This window comes from Zootoca vivipara, chromosome 4, assembly GCF_965207765.1.
Source record: "Zootoca vivipara chromosome 4, rZooViv2.hap1.1, whole genome shotgun sequence".
Lineage (NCBI taxonomy): Eukaryota > Metazoa > Chordata > Lepidosauria > Squamata > Lacertidae > Zootoca > Zootoca vivipara.
This window is the reverse complement of record NC_142587.1, coordinates 46317872-46341039: the sequence shown is the minus strand read 5'-3', so window position 1 is coordinate 46341039 and position 23168 is coordinate 46317872.

The following is a 23168-nucleotide window of genomic DNA, read 5'->3' as shown; positions in this document are numbered from 1 at the left end:
AGGCTCATAGGGAAGAAGGCGTAACCACATTCTGAGTGGCAAGGCCATGCGCCCAATAAGAACATGAGAGCAAAAACCCTCCCACCCACTGCTGTCGAATCCACAGTACTTCAGTGCACTCAACAGAGCGTTAGAGCTTGAGCGACAGCCATGCTAGCCATTCAGAGGATCTCCTGCAGCTCCGTGAAACTTAACGGGGGGAGTTGGGAGAAACCAACCAGTGTGTCCGCGGAACGATGGGCATGCGCACGAGGGTAAGAATACCAATGGCAGGAGGCGGGGTCAGCCCAATAGAGCGACGGGAAGGTTAACCACTTTGGACCCGAAGGATTCGTCCCATCTCGTGACACTGATGCAGGAGGCTTCTCTTGCGGTCTTTCGGTCAGATTGACAAACCCACTGACCAATAGAAGGATCCGCGGAGTTCTAATCCAATTATAGAGTTATAGATCTGGAAAAGGGCGGGGTGTTTTCCTCAATTTGCCATAATTGCATAGTGGGTTGTTTTACTCCCCTGCCTCCACTTCGGCAGGTGGTGCCTAGACCTCGCATCTTTTCCAAATTCCCTCTTTTACAGCACGCGCCCATTCTCTTGATCTGGTTGCGCGACTCTTTGAATTCTGGCCACAGGGCAGGATTCAGAAGCTTTGTTCTGTTATCCCAGCTGGTGGAGGAATTGAACATTAATAGGATTCAATTAGTTTCTTTACAGATGAGCATGGAAAACAAAAATAAATGGCTTTCGTAGTACTTCTTCTGTGGCACATTATAATCTGAGATGCATTAGTGGGATATATGCTCGTAATGTAGCAGCCTGACAACCATCCATGCGGTGTCAAGTAACCGCGGAAGTCCCTGCGCATTTGCTTTGTTTCGCAATTAAGCCTGAGAAAGGCCAGCCCTTCGTTTGGAGGCTTCTGTGCCCAAGTTACGGATGTCCAGAGCAGGAGGCTGTCAGCCTCACTAATGGCCGGGTATCTTCTCCTTGGCTTGTTTGCAGTTTCTGCATGAGGGGGAATACTATACTACCATGCTGTTTGGTGTCCAAATCTGCTTCCTGACAAGTAGCATAACTTCCAAAGCAAACAGATGGATTATTAATTGTACTGTTCAGTACCCTTGAGTTTTTGGGATGCGGGTGGCGCTGTGGGTTAAACTACAGAGCCTAGGGCTTGCTGATCAGAAGGTCGCCGGTTCGAAACCCTGCGACGGGGTGAGCTCCTGTTGTTCGGTCCCTGCTCCTGCCAACTTAGCAGGTCGAAAGCACGTCAAAGTGCAAGTAGATAAATAGGTACCACTACAGCGGTAAGGTAAATGGCATTTCCGTGTGCTCCTCTGGTTTGCCAGAAGCAGTTTTGTTATGCTGGCCACATGACCTGGAAGCTGTACGCTGGCTCCCTCGGCCAATAACGCGAGATGAGCATCGCAACCCCAGAGTCGGTCATGACTGGACCTAATGGTCAGGGGTCCCTTTACCTTTACATTTGAGTTTAAAACTCTGGAGACTCACATTGTTCAGAAGGATTTCCACCGCTTTTATTGTTCATTATGTTTTTATATTCCTGTACACTCCCCTGATATTTTGTGAGAGGGTGGTATATAAGTACTTTTAGAAATGAAAAAGATGTGAGTGTGTTCTATTGATAGGAATATTTTATTTATTTCATTTATGTACCACTTCATCTTTCCACATAAATCTCTAATATGTGTTCAGCTTCTTCAGTGACTTTGCATGAACTCTTGCTGTCTTGAGATTGGCACTAAATACCGGTAACACTAATTATGTGATCAGAGAAACCCCACAGTGACAGTGTATTCAGGCATACAAAGTAGGCCTACATTCTCTGTGCTGGACTTGCTGTGGTTTTTGCCTTCAGCGAAGACTGCAGGAACTAGCTGGCATGAGTTTCACAGACCTTGCATCTGGCCTCCACCCTCTCATGTTAACTGATATTGCTTCTCCATTTTTATTTTTATTTTACAGAACAACCAAAAAACAGTGATTCATGCATTGGTCACATCAAGACTGGGCTATTGCACTGCTGTATCTGTGAAGCTGCTTTTCCAAAACTGTTCAGAAATGTCTATGTACAGAACACAGTTGCCAGATTATAGGCTGAACTTGGCCAGTTGGATGGGCCATGTTACATCAATTTTACAGCAGCAATGTTTGTTTTCCATTGGTTCCCAGGTCTATTGCAAAGTGTTTGTAGTGACCTGCCATAAACAAGCCTGGTTCCCAGATCCTTAAGGACCTATTCTTCTTCTTTATTATCTTACCCACACATTAAGATTTTCCTTGGAGGCTCTCCTCATATACTTGCTTCCTCTTCATCATGCTTGCTGTGGGAAGCCACCCATGTCCTGCTGGTCCTGATTGTGGAGATCAAGCAGGGTCTTCTAAGTTGTGGCACCAACACAACTTGGTTCCTCTTGTCTCTTAGCTGGCTTGGCAAGACACTATCGAGTCCCTGGGCTTTTGAACTATATGATAGCTGTAGTAGGGGTTGTACTTATCTGCTCCTGCTAATTTGTACTCTCTTCTGGTTATATTGAGGTTTTAAATATTTGCCACTGGATTTTATTGATTATTAGATGCCTTGTGGATTTCTCATGGGAAGGTGGTATATATATACATGCTCTGATTAAAAAGAAAAATAATAGTGAAGAACTACAGCTCTGTTCAGGATAAAAGTAAATTTTCAGTCAACTAAAGCAAAGGCAATATAAGACTTAGCTCTAAAGAGCTTATGTTCTGAAAAAGGGAGGATATTACAATATGAAATGCAAGAAAGCATGTTTTTTTTATAGTTTTCTAACATTGGCACAAAGCTTTAAAATGCACAGGCCCAGAGCAATAATGTGCTGGGCAGCATCAAAACATTAAGGAATAATGTTATTAAGGAATAATACCTAATGATATTGTTGTGACGTGGGGTTTGTGATTTCAGCTCTCTTGACAAAACATGCTGGAGACAGTTCTCTAGTAACAGCTCTTTATTAAAGTGAACAAGACTGAAGACTGAGGAGAGGAAAGCTACATTTATAGGGACAGGGGACTAGCTAGGAAGGGATACATTTTGGAGGGAACAATATCAAGCAATCACAGTGCTGCCTTTTGGAGGAAACCAATAAGACAGAGGATCCAAATACAGCAGCTTAAATGAACCAATAGTAGCTGTACCCTCTGGAACCAAAAGGCAGTTACTTTATCCTACTGCAAATACAGACAATAATAATACAGATATAAAATCCTTTGACTCAATACACAACACCCCTCCCCCCCTAGTGAGCACAGCAGACGTAATCCCTCAGGTACTGTGGGGTCCTACAACTTCTACCTGATCTCCTGACAACAGGTGTTGCAGGTTCTGGATTGGGTGTTACCTGTGGTGGAGGGACTGCTATAGGGGTTTCATCAGGAACAGATGGAGTCCCAGACATCTCAGGGTCCCCGACCTGTACCTCGTCATCATGAGGACTAGCAGACCCTGGTTCATTTGCTGAAGCCCCTGGTGACTGTACCTCTGGACCATTTTCACTCTGGTCTTGCAGCTGTGCGTCATTAGCCAGGGATGAATTATCTGACTCCTCCCTGCTGAGCGCCCGGCGCCTCAGCTGATCTATATGTCTTTTCCAAACTTGCCCATTTTCCAAGGTCACATAATAGGACACAGGTCCACTAGCCCGGGTGATCACACCGGCCACCCACCGCGGACCTCGTGAATAGTTCCTCACCCAGACCAGATCTTCAGGGGCGAGATACCTTGTTGTGTCAGTCTCAGCCTGGGGGGTTGCTCTTGAATTACGGTTTGGCATTTTATCTGGGTGGACATAATCCAGCACCGTTACCAGTCTTCTACCTAAGAGCAGCTCGGCTGGCGACTTGCCCGTCGCAGTACACGGCGTCGCATGCTGCAAAAATAACATTCGTGCAATGCGAGCCGACCAGTTACCCTCCATTAAGCGCGCAATGGATTCTTTGGCTGTTCTTACCATGCGCTCAGCCTGCCCATTGGAGGATGGGTGAAAGGGCGCGGATGTGACCCCTCTTATAAAGTTATCAGCCAAGAATGCCCTGAATTCTTGGGATACAAAAGCTGCCCCATTATCTGATACAATGGTCTCAGGTAACCCGTGGGTAGCAAACAGCTGCCTCAACACCTTGATTACGGCAGCTGATGCCATGCTAGGGACCATCGCCACTTCTAACCATTTGGAATATGCATCAACGATAACCAAAAAGACCTTCCCTTGGAATGGCCCAGCAAAATCTATGTGCAGCCGGCTCCAGGGAGTCCTGGACTGCTCCCACCAGTGGACTGGTGCTCTGGCCACTTCTGGCCGCACCTCTTGGCATGCCTTGCATGTTCGTACCCATTGTTCTATGTTCTGGTCCATTCCAGGCCACCACACATAACATCGGGCTAGCGACTTCATCCTGACCATTCCCGGGTGTCCCATGTGAAGCGTCTCAAGAACCCTGTTTCTCAGTGGTGCTGGGATTATCACCCTATCTCCCCATAGGAGACAACCCTTATGCATGGACAATTCGTGCTGCCTTGTCGCATAAGGCCTGAATTTTTCTTCATGCGGACCACCTGGCCACCCCCTCCCCACCCAAGTGAGCACACGGGAGAGAACAGCATCTTTCCTAGTTTTCTCAGCTATATCCGTAGCTGTTACAGGAGCCCCCGGAAGTGTTTCTAGCATCATAATGTGCTCCGCCGGAGCAGGATCCTCATTGCTCCCGCCAGGAAGGGGCAATCGACTCAGCGCATCAGCATGGCACAACTGTTTCCCCGGCACATGGGTCAAGGTGTACTGGAACCCATTCAGGAATATTGACCAACGCAACATTCTGGGGGAGAGAATTTGTGGCGTTTGTTTGTTTGGGTTGAACAACCCTAACAGTGGTTTGTGGTCCGTTTCAATGGAGAAATGGCGACCGTACAAATAATCATAGAACCTTTTGATTCCGGACACAATAGCCAGTGCCTCTTTATCAATTTGAGCATAGTTGCGCTCTGTGGGCGACAACGTACGGGAATAGAAAGAGATGGGCTTTTCCGACCCATCCGGTTCCCTATGACTCAGCACAGCCCCCAGACCGTATTGAGAGGCATCACATGCCAGGACCAGCGGCTTTGACTCATCATAATGAGCAAGGACGCTCCTGCTACTCAGCATTCCTCGCAAGGAGTCAAAAGCCTTCTGCTGCTCCCGCCCCCATCGCCACACATACTTTTTCTGCAATAGTCTATGTAATGGTTCAGCTACCGAAGCTTTCTGGGGTAAGAACGAATGATAAAAGTTAATAAGTCCCAGGAATGACTGCAACTCCGTCTTGTTCTGTGGTCGTGGTGCCTCGATGATGGCCTTAATCTTAGCATCTGTGGGGTGGATGCCTGATGCATCAATTTTAAACCCCAAGAAATCCACAGTTGGCACCCCAAAACTGCATTTTTCTTTTTTCAGTTGCAACCCCACCTCCTTGAACTTGAGCAACACTGCACGGACACGCGCAACCAGTTCCTGTGGGTCTTTTCCAGCAATCAAAACATCATCAAAAAATGGCAAGACCCCCGGCAGACCTCTTAACAGGCGTTCCATGAGCCCTTGAAAAATCCCTGGGGCCACACAAACTCCGAACTGTAATCTGTTAACTCTGAACGCCCCTTTATGTGTGACAATAGTCTGTGCTTCCGCTGATTGTGGGGTTACTGGCAGCTGTTGGTAAGCTTGTGCCAGGTCAATTTTGGCGAACACCTTGCCCCCAGCCAGTTTAGCCAACAGATGTGATACGACTGGAATGGGGTATGAGTTTCCCCTGAGTGCCTTATTGATAGTACATTTGTAATCTGCACATATCCTGACTTCCCCATTTGCTTTAAGGGGTGTGACGATTGGAGTCTCCCACTTAGCAGAGTCCACGGGTGAGAGAACTCCCTGCTTGACCAATTTATCCAGCTCTGCCTCGATCTTGGGTTGCAGTGCAAATGGCACTCGCCTTGGTTTGAGTCGGATTGGAGCCACCCCGGGGTCCAACTCGAAGTCAACTGGGGGCCCTTTATAACAACCCAGTTTTCCATTAAAGAGACCAGCAAATTCCTTGCATAATACCTCACTCATCTCAGGGCAGGTTTGGATTGAATTAAGCCCTGAGATACTCAGTCCCAGGGCAGGGAACCAGTCAGTGCCCAGGAGACTGGGGCGACTGCCCTTCGCAATCACCAGTTTGAGTACAGCCTGTTTGTCCCGGAACTGTACTCTCACGGCACACATTCCCATAACATGGATGCGGCCTGCTGAGTACGACTGCAAGGTTGCCGGAAAGGGCTCCAGAGGGGGCAACTTACCCCTGGGGAAGAATGTCTTCGCGGTCTGGTCCGACACGATGGTGAATGCGGATCCGGAGTCCACCTCCATGTCGCACTGCTGACCCTCAATCTTCACCTTGACGTGTGCCTTGCCTTGCGCTGGAAACTGCACGGCCCTCCCGTTGATCTCCGTTACGTAGTGGCAGTCCTTTAGAAAACGAGTTGCTGTGGGCGGTCTGCGATGCTCCAGTCTAGGTGCTCCTGTCGCTCCCGACGCCGCCGATCTACAGACCCTGGCGATGTGACCCGTCTTTCCGCACGTCCGGCAGATAGCATCCCTGAAACGACAACTCTTCCTTTCATGGTTTCCGCCACAACCTGGGCAACTGCCTCGGCGATCTCTGTGCACTGTGCAGGCCTGACGCACCGACTCGACCCCACGGACTGGGCTCTGGCTCGGAGTAGCCTCTAGCTCGTCCATGGCATGCGCAACTTCTATCTGTGGCTTAGTGGCCTTGCGACTGGCATCAAGCTCCTCTCTTTCATAATTCTCCGTGGCGGTGGCCTCCTTCAAGGCTGAAGCAAGGGTAACCTCTTCTTTAGCCACGATGCGTCTTCTGGCTTTCTTGCTGCTCAGACCACCAATAAACCGATCCAGGAGAGTCTCTTCCAGATTTTGGAAGCCGCAGTGCTGAGCGAGCTTCCGGAGTTCAGCCAGAAATGTGGATACAGACTCCCCAGCATGCTGCTGCCTCTTATGGAACTCCATCCGCCGGGCCATCTTGGTCTCAGTAGGCGCCAAGTGGCTTGTTAGGCAGGCAAGAATATCTTTGAGAGATGTCTCACTCAGCTTCGCTGGAGCAAGTAATGCCTTGGCCAGCTTGAAGGTCTCGGGCCCACAGTAGCTCAGGAATGTGGCCCTTCTTTTGCTGGCATCGGTGATCCCTTGAGTCACTGCAAAGAACTCGAAGCGTTCGACGTAGTCTTCCCAGGTGTGGGGCTCTGATGGCTGGAAGGGCTCCAATACCCTTGGACTCTCCATTGTCCTAGCGGGCAGGGTCGTCTTCTCAGCTGGCCAGTGAGTCTTGTTCTCAGCTGCAATGCGGACTCTGAGGCAGGGTTGTGTTTAACCGCTCCTCAGCATTCCGGATCCCATCCTCGTCGCCAGTTGTTGTGACGTGGGGTTTGTGATTTCAGCTCTCTTGACAAAACATGCTGGAGACAGTTCTCTAGTAACAGCTCTTTATTAAAGTGAACAAGACTGAAGACTGAGGAGAGGAAAGCTACATTTATAGGGACAGGGGACTAGCTAGGAAGGGATACATTTTGGAGGGAACAATATCAGGCAATCACAGTGCTGCCTTTTGGAGGGAACCAATAAGACAGAGGATCCAAATACAGCAGCTTAAATGAACCAATAGTAGCTGTACCCTCTGGAACCAAAAGGCAGTTACTTTATCCTACTGCAAATACAGACAATAATAATACAGATATAAAATCCTTTGACTCAATACACAACAGATATATCTTAGCAAACCACTAAATGAAATGATTGCCATGGAAAGCTTAGAGGACACACCAGGCAGGAATAACTTTTATTGGGTGTTTCCAGGCAGGGACTTCATGTCGCAAATGGATTGTTCAGATCCATTTTTTCTGGGTACATTATGGACACACAAACATCCATACACTCTCTTTTTTAAGTCTTACATTTGTCATAGGTATTCTGCTGTTTCACATCCATATCGGTATGCAACCTTTGGTGCAACATTGCTATGCTGTGTTTTCCAACCCTTATCTTTCATTACTCCTCTCCCACCCTCAACTTTACCTGTTCTGGGCTTGTACACAATGACTTCTGCACCTGTACATGCACATCTTTTTAAGAATTTATTATCATTCATTTTCTAATTGATTTATAGCAGTTATCTTACTGTTAGGTGCTTTCCTTGTGCAAGTGAACTGTGATCTGGGGGGGAAAGTACTGACTGCTTCCTGGGATTCCATTTTTATTTTCCATGAGAGAACTGTCATTAAAACATGCTCAAGCACTTCTGCCTTACACATAGCATAACTGTTATTGTAATGGCTGCTGAGTGGTATCAGTCTTACCGGTAGTAGGACTTACATTTGTAGCCAAATTTAAAAGTCCTGCTTGCCACGGAAAAAGCAGCAATGCACTTGAAGGTTCCTAATTGTTCCTTTGCATTTTTACCTGTCCCACACCTGACATCATGTAGCATCAGGCGTGTGCCAGGTGAGTGTGGGATTGGGAGAGCAGCCTAGCTGCCCATATTAGAACCACCAATGGGTCTAATAGGGCTGCTGGCTGGAGGTTTCCCATGAATGATACACTAATTTTCTCTCTCTTCAAATATACCACAAATTGAATCTCTTCCCATTCTGTGAGGCTCAGTAGATCAGAAAGACCTTTGCAAAAAGATGTTTTTGTCAAGCCTTGAAAAGCCCGGTAGGCAGTCGAAATACTATTCCGCCTGATAACCATTTCTGAGTCCTTCCTACAGAATTGAGCGTATCTCCATACCTATTCTGCTTCTCTTTCCAAGGATGCATGCAAACAACTTAAGCGGAGATGCTGAATGTGACAAACTCTCCTCTTACTTTTGTGAGAAAGTGTTATCTGCAATCCTTCTTCAGTAGCTTGGTAATTGTAAAAATATAGCGGGGTGGCTGCTTCTTCAGGAAGGATAGGCGGCTGCTGAAGGAAAGTGTGATCAACCCTTAAAAAAACGTTTTGAGTTTCAGAGTCACCTCCCCCCCCAAACCCAAGAAATTAATGTATGCCAGAAATTAGTTAATATTTAGGATAGGAAGGGAAAATCCAAGCCACAGAACTATGCCAGACAAGGAGGCTCATGCAAACCAGCCTGGCCAGGCATTGGCAATGCAAAAGAGCTGTCCGTCCCCACAATTCTGAGGACTGGATAAAGTCAAGAGAAGTGGCAGTTTGCTAAGGGGTTGGGAGTGTGAGGTGACAGGAAAATGTGCATTTGCAGAGACTCTGATAAGAAGAAGGAGAACAGACGGCAGAACAGATGCACAGTCCTATACATGTCTACTCTGAAGAAGGAGAAAAGACGCCAGAACCAACATTGGCACAGTCCTATACATGTCTACTCTGAAGTAAGCTCCATTACGTCCAATGGAGCTTACAGGTAAATGGAACTGAAAATTGCTGCATGTTCACTCAAGGTGTTTTCTGCTTTGTTCTTGACATTTCCTTTGTACTGAAATTGTTTAATTGTGTAATTAATGGTACTAGTTTTAGCTATAACGGGAAGCAAGATGAATAATGTAGGTTTTGACTGAAGCTGAAACTGTAGCAGAATGGCCATAATGTTGGTTGTGACAAACACAGGATGGGATGGAAATAGCTGTATCCTTACATCCATACTCCTGTGTAAGTGAGCATAGTATAGGATCCTACATTGTTCAATTACGAATGTTAAATGTGATGCCCAGTTAATGAAGCATTTGGGTTACCATTCTGGCCTCTCACGCTGGAAATTACTTAGCTTTGCATTTCTTTGCTTTTCTCCATTTGGCTTTTTTCTAACCTTATGTTTTAACTCTGCCACTAATGGAGTGTTTAGACCCTGGCACTGCATACCGGTACATTAAGGGTCAAATTCTGTTCTGTTCGGTGTCAAAGACTAAACTCCCATTAACTTTGAAGGTGCAGGATTTGGAGAAGTCGGTGATGTTTTTGCCATAGCTATTTTGCATTCCGTTTCAGCCTTGTCATTATTGATTTCCTGCATGAGAACAGAAATGCTGAATATAGAAAAGGGGCAGCATCATTATTTCCATCTTGGGCAAAAATAGAGCATAGGAAATGAGTGATTTTAAAGCGGGCTGTGCAGGATGCCATGTTACAGTGATATGATTTGCTTTTCTACAGCCACATTAATATGATTTTTTTTTTTACACTTCTCCCTCTGAAACTTCCTTTCCCCTCTCTTAATGCACACCACAGATTCTTGTACACTTTTTTTCTAATGCAATGTTTGACGGTTTCAGAATTGGGTCTCTGATAATATGGCACTGAAATAGATTTTCCCAGTTCTATACTAGATGCTAAAGCCCTTGAAGCTGGCAGCCAAGTTTTGCATGGTCCTCCCGGCTCTCTGTAATCTGTGCATCACCCAGAGGGCTCATTTAAGCCTTCCACACCCAACAACTTTTTAGCTGCACAACCTTCTCTAATGTGGCGCTCTCTAGATGCTTTGGACTACAACTCCCATCAACATTTTGCCAGATCCGTTTTCATTTAGGCAGAAAGAAAGTGTGGCAATGTTTACACAAAAGCTATATGAACCTGGTCCTCTTTAATCACCTCCAAATATATTGCATTGCTTAGCAACTAGAGTGAAGCTAATCAGCATGATATTAAATATTGATATTTTACAAAAAAATAAATGTCATCAGAAATTTTAAGGAGATTCTCCCACGCACTTGGCCTTTACTTAAAGCTGAACTAAGCTGGTTGAGCCGATTCCTGGCCAGTGTATCTTGCAATGATGATGTGCTGGGATAAACCACAGTTCTGCTGCTATCGATGCTGTCAAGCTCTGAGACATGGCATTCAGTGCAACCCTGCCTGTCGCCGTCTCTCCAAGTTGGATTTCAACCACTGACTTTCAACCACTTCCCTGCTGTGACTCTCCTATGCTAACAGCCAACATCGCTTGCCATGTGGATGCTTCTGATCTCATGGAACCTTTCCATTTACTCACCTCCTTTGTGGTCCTTGAGGTGGCTGTTGCTAGCATGGAAACAGTGCACACAATGAGGAGACTAACCCAGCAAGCTTCACCAGCTGGTGCTCTGGAGGCGATGTGATATGGGGATGAAGCAATATGTAGTCTTTTTCCTTGACTTAAGAGTTGCTTCTTCCCTGAACCACCCTAACTTCATCTTGCTTCCACTTTTTACCTTTCTTTTATCATGCCACTGCTACTCATTTGCTAATTCTGGCCTCTTTCTCTTCAACCATCTCTTATATAGCAGGCATGTCCAACAGGTAGATTGTGATCTACCGGTAGATCACTGGACGTCTGTGGTAGATCACCGGTAGATCAGTGGCTCCCCCGCAAAAAAGCTAAAAAAAACTTTGGCTCCCCTAAAAAAAATCTTGACACCTTTGCCCTGCACCCCTAAAATGACCTGAACCACCAAAAATAGGGCTTTCCTTCCTAAAAGAAAAGCTCAATGTCGCTTTCCTCCTTCCTAAAGAAGCTCAACAACTTTTACGTGAACCCCCAAAACAGGGCAGATCACTGACAGTTTTTAACTCTATGAGTAGATTGCAGTCTCTTGGAAGTTGGCCAGCCCTGTTATATAGCTAATGTAGACTGACACAAGCCTTGCCAAGAGGGCTTATCTTGACTTATATGCTGCTGCTGCTGCTGCTGCTGCTGCTGCTGTTGTTTTAAAAAAGTAATAGCAGTATAAAAGTAATAGCACTAACCATACCATCAGTATTCTATTAAACAGTTAATTTTAATTTAATTTAATATAGTTATTGAATTTCTAAACCACCCTTCTTCTTAGTTTGGAGTTAGAGTTGCTGTGATGTGAACTGGAGGGAAAGAGGCAGAGCGTGATGCTCAATGTCTGTTTGGATCCAAGGCTGCACGATGAGAGAAGCAGGACCCTCTTGGAGGGATTATGCTGTGAACCCCTCCATCATAGGCTCAGGTTGTATAAATAAGCCATATATCATAAAGACACCACAGTCTCCATTGTGGCTAATTTTCAAAAGGAAACTTGGACCCTGGGTAAGTGCCTGGAAGCCCCTGCAATTGCGCACCGCTCAGAGATTGGGGTGGCATGTAGCAGTATAATGGCAAACATAGGCAGCACATTTCCTGCAAAAGAATAGCCGCTTGGAGCAAGTGCTGACATGTCAATCTGCCAGCCATGAGTCCAATTAAATATGTGCCTTTGACAAGCTCCTTGTTTTCTGTGCCCCAGAGATGGTGCAATCGGCCATTTTGCAGATGCAGTTTAACTTTTGTTGCTGAGCTACTCTTGAACAAAAACAAAGGTCGGCAGAAATTACCCTGAACAATTATCTTCCTTATCATCATCACACTTGTTAAATAAAGACTAAGGTGTATATATATATATATATATATATATATATATATATATATATGATCAGTCATGCCGCTGAAAACCATGAGTTTACATTTAGCTTTTTGGAACTTTGCACTGTTTCATTTTGGATGGAAATATTGCGCCTGGTATCTGTCTCCAGAGCATCTGGCCATGTAAAATGGGAGCATCTGTGTCGTGCTTAGAAGGATCCTCTACTGGGACAGCAGCTGGCTCTATCAAAAGCGGCGCTGTAGGGAAGCCTGCAGCATTGCTTCAGCCTTGCTCTTCCTAATGAGGATTCCTTTTCCCAGTTACATGGGCAAGATCTGGTGACTGCAGAATCAACAATGTCCCCCAATAGTTAAAATATAAATATAAATGGAATGCACTCCAGCTCGTATTGCAGTTAATGGGAAACAGCAATAGGCTTAAATAAGAATTGTATTAAATCCACAGCGCGCATAGAATCCTGGGTTTTAAATCATACGGTAGTATTTGGAATAGGGACTCAGAGAGTATGAGCTCTCTTTTAGTCGCTGCTTAAATAAAAAATGCTTTTTTTTTATTTAAGGGAGAGAGTGTGTGAGAGAGACGGAAGGACAAGAAAGGGCATTTCATCGGCAAAGATTGCATCACTCTCCCTCTGAAATTATATTACTGCCCAACACATACAGCAATAATTAAAAACCTGCCAGCATTTCCATTATGTATTCTGTTTTGGTGCATTTAATATCTCAGCTGCTTGAAATTTCACTGGGCTGATTCTGGGCAAACAAATTTTCATTCTGGATGCAAATCAAACTCTGAGTCACCTTTTATTCTGAAGCACAGGTCCTGCTTTAAATGTATGGATTAACAAAAAAGAAAAAGAAAAAGAACATCCCTGTGAGGTAGGCAGATGAGTGGCAACCAACCAAGACTGAAAGAGACATCCAAAGTCACTGAGAATTAGAGGATGTCAATTTTTGTTTTTTCTCGGTTTCTCACTTTCCCAGTCTGGTTTATTACATGATTTCCAGTTCTACCCTGAACAGAAATGTGAACCTTAGAATATCCAGTCTAAACACACAGCTCACAGGACCACATTTCCTGGCAATTAATAGTGTAGAAGAATAAGAAAACACAGTTAAAAAGGATAGGAGATAGGAAATCATGGAAAGAGTGGAAGGGAAGTAAAAGTAAAGACATATAGGAATTAAACAACTTGGAAGAATGTAAATACGTTACCATTATTATTATTATATGCTCATGTTTTATATTTAGGTTATCACCTTTATTTTTGTTTTAAGCATGAATGTAACAGAGTACGTATTGATGGCAAGATATAACAGAAAAGCAAATAAAAATATTATTAAAATTATTGGACGCAATGGCTTATAATTTTGTTAGTTGCTTATTAAATAAAGATGTAAAAATGCACGTGATCTTCTTTGGCGATCACTTGTAGAGGAGTAAGATTGTCTTCCATAAACACGGTTTTAACAATGCGTCTGTAAGTGACTGTGGAAGGCAATCCTGGATCCACACATCCTTCCACAGTGGGGACATTGGTTTCCAGGCAGGAGTTGATCACGGTGTGGATTTGCCTAGCATGCCTTCCTCTTAGCACATTTCTCCTTTGCGTCCTGAGTTCGAGTGTCTTCAAAGCCCATGACACCTTTGGCAAAGGCTGTTCTCCAACTGGAGCGCTCACAGGCCAGTGTTTCCCAGTTGTCAGTGCTTATACTACATTTTATTGGATTTGCCTTAACAGTCTTTAAACCTCTTTTGTTGACTACCAGCATTACGCTTTCCATTTTTAAGTTCGGAATAAAGTAGTTGCTTTGGAAGACGATCATCAGGCATCTGCACAACATGACCAGTCCAACGAAGCTGATGTTGAAGAATCATTGCTTCAACACTGGTGATCTTTGCTTCATCCAGTACACTGATATTAGTTCGCCTGTCTTCCCAAGTGATGTGTAAAGTTTTTCGGAGACACCGTTGATGGAATCTTTCAAGGAGTTGGAGATGGCGTTTATAAGTGGTCCATGTTTCACAAGCATATAGTAAGGTTGGTAGTACAATAGCTTTGTAAACAAGCAATTTGGTTTCCCTGCGAATGTCCCGGTCCTCAAACACTCTGCACTTCAATCGGGAGAAAGCCGCACTCGCAGAGCTCAGGTGATGCTGGATTTCGGCAGATATGTAGGCAACAGTCATTATGTTCCCCTTCAACTTTAAAAACATTTCCAGGGCTCTGGGTTATGGGTATGAAATGTAAAAACAATGTAAGGAAAGCCTCTGCATATTATAGCAGGGATGCTCATATCCTAAGCACTTTTTGCACTGGAACAGCACATCTTATGGCTAGAGCAGAGACTGACTTGAAGCCAAGTCCTTCTGTTAAACTGGCTTCCTCTGGTGCTCCCAGCTTGTCCTGCCAACTACACTGTACTTGACAAGATTTATTTCCAGGTTCTATCTATGAATAATGGCTGGCAGCAAATAGTGGGGCATATGGCAAAACACAGCCATTAATAGCAGAAAACAACATTTTCAAGTAATAATTACAAAGCTCTGCCTGAAACAAGCTATCACTTGAGTTAGAAACTGCATCAGAACTGCTGCAGTTTAGGTCAGCCACTAGCTAACACTTTATGCTAGCCAAAAGTTCCTCACAAGAACAGTTTTAGAAAAATGAAGAAATTTCACAAGTTTGTAAACAGTTTTCAGTTAGCAGCATGAGCCAGCGCAATTGAGTGCGATCTCAGGATGCTCCCACAATTTTCCTTTTTAAGTCGTTCACAGCTAATGAGGTTCAGGACAGAGTGGATCGGCAATATATCGTCAGAAGGACTGGCGCCATATCCAAAGTGCAAGAAGCTCACATGAAATTAGCTGCAAAATTGGGATAAAGCAAAATTTACTGTCCTATTGTCACCATCATTCTGTATAATGGGAGTGGCTCAGGGCCCAACTACTGTGGGGTACTGGATTTTTAGAAGTATATTTCGTCAGCATTGGGTGGCTGATAATTATGGGATCAGAGCAGGTGTGGAGGGGGGATTCAACCTGTTGCAGCCCTGAGGGAAATTAGACTTCTAAATCTGGTATTTGCTTTGGGACAAATTCCCCAGTGACACCTGTGTATATTTGGATATGCAAGAGTTGGGTAAATCTGAACACCTGTAATAGCTTACAAAAAAAGTCAAAACACACAGGCCACACAAATCCAGCACAGAGTTACTCATATTTACAGTTTTTCACAGTGCCTCCGAAGTAAGTCCTACTGTGTTCAGTGAATTTTTCTTTCCAGTAAGGGTCCTTGACGCTGCAACTTTAACTCCACTAATTTCAGTGAGTCTAAGTATTCTTAACCAAAAAATGGACTGTGGCCACAGTGCATAAACAACTGTATCAGTGGCTTCTCTGAGTAGTTTTTCTTACCCTGTCGTTTAGACTAACATTGAAAAGCAAAGATGCTCAACAAAATATTTGTTAGGACTTCCATTCCCCTATTCTCAGTTATTTTAGGAATATTAATGACATGTGGTTTGGACTTAAGTTCCTAAGACCTGCATCTAATACTGCAATTAAAATGTCATTTGTAAAGGGGAATTTTACAAATGAAGTTAAAAGCACCTTGAAGATATATTATTATTTGACCTGTTACATAAGAGGATTATATCTCTGGCTGTTGCAGATAGGGACTCTTTGCCAATACAAAAATGATTGTTTTCCAATTAACTTGTCTTGACAGAAGGGGAAAAGGCACATACTGCAGTCCCCTTCTTACCACTGAGACTCCCTGCTTCCTGAGTTAAGCTAAAGGCCCAGTTTTTACACTCCAAGTTCATTATCTTTTTCAATAGCTAAGAAATTGCTAAGTTAGCCCACAGTCAATGTGTGTGACTAAAAAGCAGAGGAGGCAACAATTATAGGGATATCTTCTGAAGGTCATTTTACAAAATTGCTCTTATTTGTGGCTAGAGATACAAAACTATGGGAGATTAAAAACAATTTATTTCAGTGCTAGGGCCTAGTCTTGAAACATGTGAATCAAGGCTGGCCCTATAATGAGACAGAGTGAAGCAGCAGCCTCAGGCAACAAATTTGGTCTTTTTCCTTTGTCTAGAAGCTACGGCAAAAATTGAGAGGATCCCTCAAGTATGAATTTAGTTAATGGTACTTAGAACTTTAGTTTTTAAAGCAGTATTACTTCACAAATAATTATTAAGTAAAAATTGTTGGAAGGTGCCCCCCTCTCCCCTATACAAACCAAAACGTAACATCTTTTGAAATTTGCGCTTATGTGAATTTTGCAGTGCAGTTCGCCAGTGAAGTAATATGTACAAAAAAAAATCATATACTATGGTAAAGTGTGCATATATTAGTGAAGATAATATCGAAATGTAGACAATATACATAATATAGAAAATGAATTATAGTAGGGAAATGTGAAAAAATGTATCTTAGGCAAAATTGCATATAAACATGTGTACAATAGAAGAAATCCATACAGAAATGCTGAATTTCCATGAGATAGTATATATATATATATATATATATATATATATATATATATATATATATGAATGATCTGGGACCCAGGTGGCGCTGTGGGTTAAACCACAGAGCCTAGGGCTTGCTGATCAGAAGGTCAGCGGTTCGAATCCCTGCGACGGGGTGAGATCCCGTTGCTTGGTCCCAGCTCCTGCCAACCTAGCAGTTCGAAAGCACGTCAAAATGCAAGTAGATAAATAGGGACCACTCCGGCGGGAAGGTAAACGGCGTTTCCGTGTGCTGCTCTGGTTCGCCAGAAGTGGCTTTGACATGCTGGCCACATGACCTGGAAGCTATACGCCGGCTCCCTCGGCCAATAATGCGAGATGAGCGCGCAACTCCAGAGTCGGTCACGACTGGACCTAATGGTCAGGGGTCCCTTTACCTTATATATATATATGATGTGTGGGATGGTTTTCCTCTCCATTTCAATTAGTTTGATGAAGTGTAAAGAAAACTCTCACAGAGAACACTCACATCAGCAACTTTTCCAAACAAGAATTCTTAGGGTTCTTTAGGGGGAGAACAACAAAGCAAGCTGATCTAAAATCAGTATACAAGTTTGTAAATATGGATTTTCTTTTTAAAAAAAATTATTTAAAATACTTTATTTAATATTAAACATATTAACTATAAAATCAACATAACTCAACATAAATCAATACAAATCAATGTAACGTAAATATGGATTTTCTGTGTCACTCACACCAAGTCTGTATGGAGTGATCATGTTGCATGGTGGATGATCTGGTTGCTTTCCGTGTGTGTGCGCGTGCATGTGCAGGGCTTTTTTTTATTTTTTAAGGAATAGGATAGGCATCTGGATTGATTTGGACATCATGCAGGTTTAGTGTAAAGAAGCACTGGAGGGGGACAGTGTTCTCCAGCAACCAGATATCACACCGTCAGCATATTCCAATGGGCTTATTAGCAATTTTATTGTATTTAATTTGGAGCAAGGTAATTTAGTGTCAGGCAAAAGAACCATCAGGATGAAAAACTGCATCAGAATTAAAAAACAATAATCAAACTTCCCGTCTCAGTGAGCTCTTGCAGTGTAATGATGACGCGCAATTAAGCAGGAGCCAGTCCTCCTGGCCATCCTACAAGAAAGAGCACTTTATGGAATTGCATCTGTGTGGGAGCCAGTTGGTAGGCTTCTCCTCTGCTTCGAAGCCTAGGGAAATATGTAATGCTTGCCTTGTTTGTTTTCATTGTCAGTCTCTCCCCCTTCCTCCCCCATACACTTTGGTTGGAATAACACTGAAATAGTCCCTGCTCAGGGCTTTTCCGTGCTATAAAACTCTCTTCTTGCTTTCTAGCCACTGCTTTAATTTTCTTCAGCGGTTTGAGAAAGTAATTGGGGTTTAGAAAAGAAGGGGGGGGAGTTTCTTCTACTTTTGTTTTTATTCCAAGCCCAGGAAAAACATCAGAAGGGCAGTGAGCCCGACATGATTGGGATGGTCTGTGCTGGAATAGGACAGCCAGACTGCCACAGTGGGACTCTGAGGGGCTAGCAGGAGCCTTTTCAATCCAAAGAATACTTTGTCCTACCTGCAGCCAGTGCTGTGGCTTAAATTTTCCACCTGGCATAATTTCAAGATATGAAAGTCAGGTTGTTTGTAACTTTGCATAGCACAGACTCAGGATGGGAAGAAACTCGGTTCAGTTCTCATTTAAAGGCAGGTGTATCAAATTTTCGCTTTCCAAAACAAGATGAGAACTGAAACACAACCATCGTTTGGAATTCACAACTATCTGAAAGTTGGGGTGCGCTTGGGATGCCAACCAAACAAAGCTTGCAAAAATGCATGTATTAGTTAAACGTGTGCATCAGAATGAATGTATTCATGAAAATATACAAAAAGCACTATATTAGGATAAATTGCTTGCAAAAAGGTGTGCATCGGTCAAAAGAGCATACAAAAATGTGTTTACTATTCACACTAAAACGTTAAAAGAAATTTCATGCATTTTCATGAGAGTTTAACCCCTCCCCCAAAAAAGAAATTGCTGCAGAAGTGTGGAGAGCTGAATTTAATATTAGAAAAATGAGAAACTTAGAGAGCTAAAATTGGCAGGTGTATCCATCCCTACAATGGGATGGGAAATAAGAAAGATGCTTGAACTCAGGTCAGATCTAGGGAGTTTTCTTTCTGACCAAGACTTGTTGCTAATTCCAGAAATCTGGGGATGGGTTGCAGTTTTGTAGGGATGAGGGAAGTGCACCCCGAACAGTCACAAAGCCAGTCTGGCTGGGTTTCCCTTCTTCTAGAGGCTGAACCCTCTCAAATCAAGCTTGGATGTGGCTTTCTACAATAAATGCAAAAGGCTTTGAGCATTCACAAATGCCTCTCTATAGGGGCAGAGGAAGGGGGTAAGATGGGGGCAGGCAACCCCGGGTGTCAACATGTTTTTCCCGGGAGAGACGCAGTGGCTTGAGCATGTGCAGGCTCCGCGCTGCCCAAAAGGTCTGCCTGCTGCCTCCCCCTCAGCTGTAGGGTGCTTGAGTGGAAGGAGACAGGCAGACTCCTCGGAGACCCCGCAGAGCATCCTGTCCCAACTTACCCCACCCCCCATCCCCGCAGGGCACACACGCCGCCCCAGGACCCCAAACACCTTGCCCCGCCGCTTCCTCTCTGTGCCCCATTCAGGTATCCAAAAAGCATTATCAGAGTTCATGGACACATTTAGGTCAGACAAAAAGACCCCAAAGAGGATGCAGAGCAAGATTGATGTGGCCTGAGATGCATGTGCATAGCTGGGGAGAGTCCTGAGGGCCTGACAGAAAGGCATAAAGGGCCTCAATGGGTCCCCAGACCTGAAGTTTGCCATCCCTGACCAATATGATTGCCACTTCTTCCTTGAAGTCTGTAGTTGCTTTGTCTCTGCCTTGTACTTAAAAATGCACAGAAGCCGCTCATATGGTTCATTTTACCATTGAGATCCTTTGCTGCCTTTTCACTCTTGTGAGTTTATGGTCAGGGTGTGGATCCTACAGCCCTTCAGATGTTGTTGGCCTGCAACTCCCATCATGCCTGACTGCTGGCTGGGAGTTGGAGTCCCCATCCTTGCTCTCTGACAAGCCAATGTGCCTCTTCATGCACCCATTCTAAACACGCTATATAAAGGGTGATTCAAGACATCTTTGCTCAGCCAGGACAAATTACAACTGCTGTTGTTGTTGTTGGGGATTTAGTGATAGATTCATTGATGCACACTCCCAAATTGTGTCATTACTTCCTTGTTGCTGTGTAGATTTCTCAGTTTTCTGCAAATTGAGAAACAATTTGGTGGTGGAAAGGGGAACAACAAAAAGGACACAAACAATATGATTAGTTGGGGAAAAGAAGAAATCACACTTCTGAAGTGTTTTTAGTTTTCTCTCCAGGTACTTTGTATAAATTCTGTCAGTGGTGAACCCAGTGCTATTTTTTCTTTAAAAATGTTTAAGGGTACTCTCATTTTCCTACTCATATTGAAATACTGCCCCTCAATGAGGTCAAACTTAGATTCACAAAATGTTTAGGGGTATGTGTACCCCTGAGTCCCCCCCAGAAAAAAAGCACTGGGTGAACCTATAAGATTTGTCACTAACTTTTTTGCTTAGCCATGGAGTCCATTAGATGTCCTCAGTCAAGTCTTCATCCTAAGCTTCCTCATTGTGGCATGGTAAGAAGAAAAGAGCTAAGAATGTTGAAACCCTTTCAACAGTCTAAAGTGGTATAAACGCTTGGTGGTAATATTCAATTCAGTGGCTTAGCCCAGAATTTGAATTCCGCCCCCCAACTTTTCTAATTTGCAAGGGAACTTTGTCTTGTAAAATTTCATATACGTATGATATAGAACTGAAATATTGCAACAATATTATTTATTTATTATTTATTTCATTTGCTAGCCACTTTATTCAAAAGGAGTGCCAAGGCAACTTACAACTGAAAAACAACAGTGTATTGCAATATAAAAAATTATATAAAATATTAAAACAGAAGAAAACACTAAAATGCACTAATTCCTAAACAATTATTAAAAAAAACCTGCTTCCCCACAACATTCGGATGATGACCATTAAAATTAGCCAACTATAAAACAACCATCAAGCAGAAGCAGGAAAAATACAAAGTTAATAGAAAGTATAAAACCGAAAGTTAATAAAAGCATTTTTCTTTGAACAATCATATTGTAAATGAATATGTATTGTACTCCCGTTTTCACTCACTGATAACATCATTCCCTTAAAAAAAAAATCCCACTCTGAAATATTTCATGCATGGCTATTGCCATAGAATAATTTTCCTTGGAAAATGAAAATAAAAGTCCCTTCTATTTTTGCATTGCATTAACGAAATTGCAGTGGAAAGCTACGTTACTCTGAAAAGCGCAAGTTAACAGACCAAGAAACAGCTTTTTAAAACTAAAAATGATCGGTGTGCACTGAAATAATGTTACCTTGTTATGGCGCAACCACATAGAAATGTGTGGAGTTAATTGGCTTCTTCAGACCTGGTGTATTATACATTCATGTCATCGAGGCATGTCTTTAGGTAGTATGTTATGACTTTAAAGGCTTAATCCATTTGTCAAATGCTTGTACAAAATGTGGTGGTTAAATGCATTTGCGTTCATTGGAACCTTCCTGTTTTTCTCCGTTCTTAACGCAATAATCCCTGGTCTGAGGGCAGATGATGCAGCCAACTCTCCGAATTTAAAGTCCAAAGCATAGCTGCCAAGTCCGGGTCGTAAAGATCCGGGATCGGCAGCGCGCACATGACCGGAAGTTGCGTGACGCAACTTCCGGTGGCACTTTGCCCTTCTATGGGCACCAGAAAATGGCGGCGCCGGCGCCGGAAGTCGCTTCCGCGCATGACCGGAAACACGTAAAAGCGACTTCTGGCGCCGGCGCCGCCATTTTCTGATGCCCATAGAAGGGCAAAGCGCCACCGGAAGTTGCGTCACGCAACTTCTGGTCGTGCGCGGAAGCGACTTCCGGTGCCGGCACCGCCATTTTCTGGTGCCCATAGAAGGGCAAAGCGGCACCAGAAAAATGGCCGGGTAACAATTGCATTCTCCTCCACAGTCATAGCTGCCAAGTATCCCGATTTAAGGGAAAATACCGGGATTTTCCGCCAAACGGGAGACCGCCGGGAAACGGTAAGAAAAAAGGGGTTTTCCTGGCGGATACGGGATACTTGGCAGCTATGGTCCAAAGCCAGCACTCTGAATTGGAATGGACAGCAAGAAAAATAGGCAGCCCATGTAACTATCACAGAACAGGTGCAATATGACCTGAATGCCTACCTTCCACTGGCATCCTCCTGTACCAATGGCCAAATGAGCACATGGCAAAGAATGAATGTTGGGGCTGCTTTGCTATCTGTCAAGCCCTACACAGATCCACCTGACCCACATTGGCCGGCATGCCAAATTTGATCATATGACCTGCATCGTTGGTAGGCAGAATTTAAAAACACCAGCAGGGCATGGTCTCCAAGTCGTACCTTGGTTTATGAACTTAATCCATTCCGGAAGTCTGTTCTTAAACCAAAGCGTTCTTAAACTAAGGCGTGCTTTCCCATAACAGCAGGGGACTCAATTTACAAATGGAACACAATCAACAGGAAGCGAAACATGTTATTATTCGAAGGCAAAGTTCACAAACCAAAACACCTACTTCCAGGTTTGCAGTGTTCTTAATCCAAGTTGTCCATAAACTAAGCTGTTCTTAAACCAAGGTACCACTGTAATGCCTCAGAGGGCAGTACTCTCTCTTTCTGGTGTCTGTGTGGTATAGTGGTTAAGAGTGGTAGACTCGTAATCTGGGGAACCGGGTTCGTGTCTCCGCTCCTCCACATGCAGCTGCTGGGTGACCTTGGGCTAGTCACACTTCTCTGAAGTCTCTCAGCCCCACTCACCTCACAGAATGTTTGTTGTGGGGGAGGAAGGGAAAGGAGAATGTTAGCTGCTTTGAGACTCCTTCGGGTAGTGATAAAGCGGGATATCAAATCCAAACTCTTCTTCTGTGGCAGCTGCTTCCTGGTGAAATAGATACCATGAGCAGCCCCTGCTACTTTGCACACCTCTGTTGCCATATAAAACGAGCCATTCTTCACCCCAGTGCTGTGGGAACCAAAGAACAGGCAGCCAACCAACAGGCAGCTCCCTGCACCACCCTTTAGCCTC